The sequence below is a fragment of the Camellia sinensis genome, chromosome 5 (assembly GCF_055761805.1).
Source record: "Camellia sinensis isolate YWXY chromosome 5, ASM5576180v1, whole genome shotgun sequence".
NCBI classification, from domain to species: Eukaryota; Viridiplantae; Streptophyta; class Magnoliopsida; order Ericales; family Theaceae; genus Camellia; species Camellia sinensis.
This window is the reverse complement of record NC_138965.1, coordinates 220,110,573-220,117,170: the sequence shown is the minus strand read 5'-3', so window position 1 is coordinate 220,117,170 and position 6,598 is coordinate 220,110,573. Positions and strand designations below refer to the sequence as shown.

Below are 6,598 nucleotides of genomic sequence, written 5' to 3'. Positions count from 1 at the left end.
TTTTGTCAACTAAATTTAGAGCCAAAAATCTGTTGATTCTTGATGATGTGGCATGTTTAGCAAATGTCATTTCTGTTGTCAAATTTGACAACAGAAATGACATATGCTATGTTTAGCAAGAGAAATAACATGCCATTGAAGAACCCTTTTTTTTCACTTTTGCCAAATTATAGCTTTGGCAGCTCCTTTGGCAGTACCACATTGGAGATGCTCTTATTCATCATTTCATTTTCATTAATCAATTAATCAGATCAGACGAGACGCGACGCGACGCGACGCAACGCAACGCAAAAGCCAAACCTTAACCGGTCTTCTTCTATCCTATCAACACGTCACACTCTCTGCTTATCCTCCACTTCTCCTCCCCACCCATGGCGCACGATTGAAACCTGCCCTGCGACGGGGATGACATTTGCATGATCTGCAAGAAGAAGCCGGCGGAGGAGGAGACTCTGACCTGAAAGACCTGCGTCACTCCGTGGCACCTCACTTGTCTCTCCTCCTCCTCCTCCACTCCCCCTCAAACCCTACTACTAGCCCCCCATGCTCTCCAATGGGCTTCCCCGACTGTTCCTCCGAGATGGCGTTGGTTTCCGGTAGATCTAAAACATCATCATCATCATCATCCGGCAATCTCATCGTCGCGATTCGAATGATCGAGTTGGACCAGTCCCTCACCGACCAGGAGAAGGCTAAGCGACGCCAAGACCTCCTCATGAGCAGCAGCGGATGAGGAGCCGCCGCAAAGGAGACGAATCCGAACAAGGGGAAGTTGAACGGCACCTACGAAGATGTTCACGATATTTTTTATGGGAGTTTGAACTGCTCCTTTTGCGTGCTGCTCCCTGAAAGACCTGTCACGGTACATATATTTGCCTTCGCATCGTCTGTGACTGTGACATATGTATGCATATGCTCGATTTCCTTTGATTTCTTTCATCTGAAAATAATAACCAACTCTCTCAGAGCCAGAGCCAGAGGTATACAATTTTGAGCCAGTTTCTGTGTTTCTTCTGCACAGATGGCAGCTGCCAAAGCTCGTGTCAAATTTCACACAAGCTTTGGCATTTGCTAAATTTGGCAGCTGCCATTTCTCCCCATTGGAGCACATTTTTCTTCAGCTCCTGCCAAGTTATGGCAATAGCAGCTCCTGCTCTAAGGGTTGCACTTTTGTATTTTAGTTATTCACTAAAATGCATATATAGTATTTACTCCATTTATGTATATGCAATTCACTGCAATTGCTCAAGCTGACAATTTTGCTTAGCTGGATGATTCTTAATTCCTTTTGACAGTAGAAACTAAGTTATACAAGAAATAGTATCCTTTTCAGCATTGATTTGAGCATTATATCTCACAATTGTTTGCATTTAGAATAAATAAATAAATAAATAAAATTTAGTGACCCATGGTAAGGTCAAGTTATTATCCTCTTCTGCACTGTTATCATGCAACATTTGACAAGAACCAGCTAAGCATTTCCCTGGTGGTCCACTTTTTTGTGATTACTTCCCAAATATTCCTATACTCTCACCTACAAGAAAGCTTATCCATCATTCTCTCTTATATATACACCATTCATTTTTCTCAGAACTTGAATCTTATTAGCTTCTTCTAGACTTCAAATGTTCTTGATGCCATGCATATTCTGGTCCTTGCTTGTTGTTGGTCCTATTCTGTTGTTTATATTTCTCTGTTCCAAGCCTGGGTGCTGAAAGCCAGTGGCATTCTGTATGCACACTAAGGCTGTATTTGGTTGGAGGATTTAGGGAGGGATTTGGAAAGGAAAAAAAAAAAAAGGTGTGAAATATGGATAAAATATAACTACATTTTACTTAGTTTCACACATCTTTTCCCTTTCCCTTTCCCTTTCCATTTCCAAATCTCCAAACCAAATACAGTGTAAAGCATACCTCAATTTTCATTCTTGTACTTTTCCAGAAAAAAGAACTCATCATCTCTTTGTTGAGATCAGTGTCTGCTCTGCATTTGTATGATTGCTTTCCTGTAAATCGAAGAGTCATAATTTGGCTGAAGGGTTTAGCAATTGGCTAATTTTCATGACCTCATTTACAGACACCATGTGGTCATAATTTTTGCTTGAAGTGCTTCCAGAAATTGGTTGGGCTGGGAAAGTGCACATGCGCAAATTGCCCTAATGCAATCCCACCAAAGATTGCAAGCCAACCTTGAATCAACACTGCGCTTGTCATTGCCATCCAAATGGCCAAGATGTTGAAATTTAATGTTTTGGGGGCCCTGCCAAAAGTCTACCATTTTGTCCACAACCAAAACCGACCTGACACGGCTTATACCACTGAGCGAGCAAAGAAAGCAGGAAAGGCTAATGCTTGTAGTGGTAAAATTTTGTCACAGTCCCTCCTGAGCGTTTTGGACCAATTCTAGCAGAGAATGACCCAGACAGAAAACAGGGTGTGTTGGTGGGTGAGACCTGGGAGGACCGGATGGGATGCAGGCGTTGGGGAGCTCACCTTCCTCACGTTGCAGGGATCGCTGGGCAATCAGATTATGGAGCCCAGTCTGTGGCACTCTCTGGGGATATGAATATGATGAGGATCACGGTGAGTGGTTCCTCTACACAGGAAGGTATGTTCATGTATGCATTTGTTATGCCCTTATTGGAGCAATGGTTTTCCTTTTCAACAGCATCTTTAGTTGCCAATGATTAATTACGTTGTTTAAATAATAGTAGCTTTTGGCTGTAATTAGAATTGAACTTAACGTCTGAACCATGTGCAAAGAAAATAAAACTGCAGTCTATGATTTTCTTATTTGTAAAACAAAGGTCATTGTTTATTGAATGTTTTTGTCATCGATAAGTACTTTGAGCCAAGTTACATACTTCAGGTATTCTTCAACTGCCATGATAAAGCAACTGATGACCACCGTAGTCAAATAGTTCGGCTTAACAATAAGGGCCCTTTTTAAATTGAATGATAGTCGTTCATAAAGGATGGATCCTGGATAAACTATACAGTTCTAGCCTTCTAGGTAGAGGCTAATGAATGATTGATTGCATGGACTACTAGGGAAAAGCTTCAGCCGATATTTATCTTATAATTACAAACTGCTGTTGTCGAGTTGCAAATGAGTCATTAGTGGTGCATTGTTATTTGTTGCCGGATTTTTTCTGTGTTGATGCTTTATCATACTTCTCTAAAAATATTGTGGTAAGATTTATCCAAAGTTTCATTTTACTACGAGTCGAGTTTGAATTTTTGGGCATGAGCCCCATTCTGATTGTATAAATTCTTCATAATTTTCTGATTCTTGTCTTGCATGTGTTGAGGTTGATCCTTTTTCTTCTGCTTCCTTTCTCCCTCTTATCTATTTTTGGTGGACAGTGGTGGACGAGACCTCTGTGGAAATAAAAGAACGAACAAGTCACAGTCATTTGATCAGAAGTTTGAGAAACTGAATGAGGCGTTATGTGTCAGTTGCCGAAAAGGTTATCCTGTTCGAGTTGTGAGGTGACTGTGTCAGTAAGTTAACAATAATGAAATTAAATATTGAGTCTATGTTCTTGAAATTTTCATGGGATGGACAAGAATAGTAGAATTCTGATAATAGTTCAGTTTTGCTTTTGGTTTGTTGAAGTATTTAATATTTTGAGAATGCAACATAAAGTCATGGCCAGCTGTAAGTTTCGATTGCTGGATGTTAACATATCCTTTTACTCCAAAAACGAACCAACAGATGAGACATAGACTAGTATACCCAATCTGGGAAATTTTTTTTGGTTTCCTCTGTGGCATAAATATAAGAAATAACAGTTGGGTGCCTAAGGTGTTAATCTTTGAAGTGTAAGCGGTGTTAATCTTTAAAGTGTAAGCTGTGCACTTCAATTAGAAAATTTATTCTCAGATAAAAATTAAGATCCAACGTGTAAGTAAGAAATAATTTATTGGTTTAAAGTGAAAGCAGTGCACTTCAACTGGCAAATCTATTCTCAGATGAAAATGAAGATCCTTTGTTTAAGTAAGAAATAATTTATTGGTTTTTTCCTTTCCTTTTCTTATTCAATTAGAAAAAAGCATCTAACTTTACAACCCTCCCCCTCGTACATTTCTCAACCTAGTTATGGTGTTAGCATTTTAATTCTTATGGTGTTAGCATTTCATTACAGGCATTGCAAAGATACCTGAAGTCTTCTTCTGTTTAAAAGAAAGTAATGCTGTTGCAGTTAGAGCAATGCTATATTGCCTTATCAACTGGTTAGAATTTAAGCCTTGTGGTTTTTGGTTTTTATTTAATTTATTACATTGTAGTTATCAATTAAACTGTTCTCTATTTTTAACAGGGCAGTTTTCTGATGGCAGGTCCCATAAGGAGAAACTGTCCTCTTATGCACCAGAAACAGGAGTACGATATGATGGGATTGAAAAATGTTGGCACAAAGCTGGAATTCAAGTAGGATAATTGCTAGCAGTTGTTATTGCATAAGAAGAGATGAAGTAGGCTTTTGGCCTTTCTAAATACGATATCTGACAGTTTTACTATATTAGGGATTTAAGGTATGTCGACACCTTTTGTTCGATGCGACAAAGCTCCTGCCCCATGGACAAGGTTTGTTACTGTAATTATCATCGCAATCTGTATGTGTGTAACTTTTTTGCACTTATCTGCAGTGATGACCATGGGGACCATCCAAGGCCTTTGCCAACCATTAAAGAGTTGAAGAATGCAACCGACATTACTGAAAGAAAGGGTGCTGCCTCTTGGGATTATGATGTGAGCTGCCTCTCCCAATCTTCTTTAAGGAGACTTTCTTTTGTTGGCCTATTCATAGCAAAATCAACCTACAGGCTATAGGTCCTACACTATTTGGGAATAATCGAAGTATCCAATCTTGCCTTGGTACTGCTAGACCTTTAGTTACTGATACTTCTATTTTATTTGACATGCAGGAGGAAAAAGTTTGCTGGATGTGGAAGAAACCTGCCCCGCATAGTAGAACACAAGCGGACAGTGCATATTCAGGGGATGGAAAGAGAAGATGCAAGATACCATCCATACAAGAAAGGCTTCTCAAAGGTATGTTGTCTTATTTAAACCTTATTTCTAATGCACTTTGTTCTCAGATTTACACGTGAATTCCTAGAAACTATTAATTTGGCCCTTTTATTGCATTATGTTCTGAACAATGTCCAATAGAATTCAGTCGTGTTATCTGCCAAAAAGTGATGAGTCTGCCCCTTACTACCCCCTGTGCTCATAATTTCTGCAAGGGCTGTTTGGAGAGTGCCTTTGCTGGTCAAACTTTCATAAAAGTGAGGACATGTGAAGGCGGCCGGACATCATGAGCAAGAAAGAATATCATGAAATGCTCATCTTGCTCAAGTGATATTTTCGACTTCCTTCAGAATCCACAGGTAAGCCTAGCAGCTCTGTTTTACAATATACCATGCATTTTGAGAAACATAAGGCACCATCCTCAAATCTTTTATTTAGTTAGGGAGCATGATTAATGTTTATAAGCATATTTCAAGGAAATTTGTTGATACAAACATCACTTTATATCTGTATTTAAAGATAAGTATTCGACCTCTTAAGATTTTCAGCAGTGGAACAAGAAATGAGAAGAAAAACTACTTCCAGAATAACTTAACTAGTAAAATTTTTAATTCAAAGTCTGATTTGTTTGCTTCAGTAACATAGCTGAGAGGACGGTGGCATTCTTGAATCATGTATTTGGGTTTCTCGGCAATGATATTGGTGTTTGTTTGGAATTTGTGGTATACGTGCTCTAATATTTCTGTTTCTGAAATGCCACCCCTGTACACGAGTTGCATTTTATTCTAGTGATTGGAGATGGAAGTGACTTTGCTAAAATGGTACGTGACTTAAAAAAATAAATGTTGATTGCCCTTGAAGATACTTTCTTTTCCATAATAGGTTAACAGAGAGTTGATGGGCGTGATAGAATCGCTCCAGCACCAAAATAAAAAGACGGAAGACAATGAATCAAGTGAAGAAACTGATTGCACTTGCGAGAAGTCTGATGTTGTTTCTGGAGATGCAGAACTTTGCAATGTAAATTCTGACATTCTGGAAGAAGATGATGGCAAAAAAGGTAATCAAAATTCTCCATCCAAATCCAACCACAGCAAACTTACAAGCGAAAGAAAGCTAGAGGTGGTGATTGCATATATGAAAAATCACTTGAGAAGACTGATGCAGTGAATGATGTTGATATTAGCTCCGTTAAACATGAAATGTCCAGCAATAAAAAAATAAAGGAAACTGTTGAGGATCGGGGGCACACCAGGGAACTCAAACAAGCAATAACACACAAGTTTTAACGTGGTTCGGCAAGTCGCCTACGTCCACGGGCAGCGGATTCACTATATTGAACAAAATGGTGAATTACAACACTCTCTGTAATTCTCTCTCTCTTTGCTCTCAACTCACACCTCTCAGCTCCACATCTGATATCTATATCCTCTCCCTCCCGTCTCTATTTATACACAAAGGAGTAGGTGGGAGAGCCCTCATTCTTTGACTTTTGACATGGTTGGTGGCCTTCCATTGTTGACATGAGGTTGGTGGCCTTCCATTGTTGACATGAGGATCACCC

General features: G+C 39.3%; 1 pseudogene across 1 annotated transcript; it reads left to right on the top strand.

The window, feature by feature from the left end:
- The first annotated feature begins 269 nt into the window (after positions 1-269).
- On the top strand, positions 270-6,264 carry LOC114261522 (E3 ubiquitin-protein ligase ORTHRUS 2-like; annotated as a pseudogene). The gene is made up of 9 exons (XR_014331097.1): positions 270-862; positions 2,077-2,607; positions 3,366-3,491; positions 4,341-4,431; positions 4,527-4,587; positions 4,650-4,752; positions 4,929-5,055; positions 5,176-5,393; positions 5,917-6,264. The product of XR_014331097.1 is annotated as an E3 ubiquitin-protein ligase ORTHRUS 2-like (transcript).
- Positions 6,265-6,598: the final 334 nt, after the last annotated feature.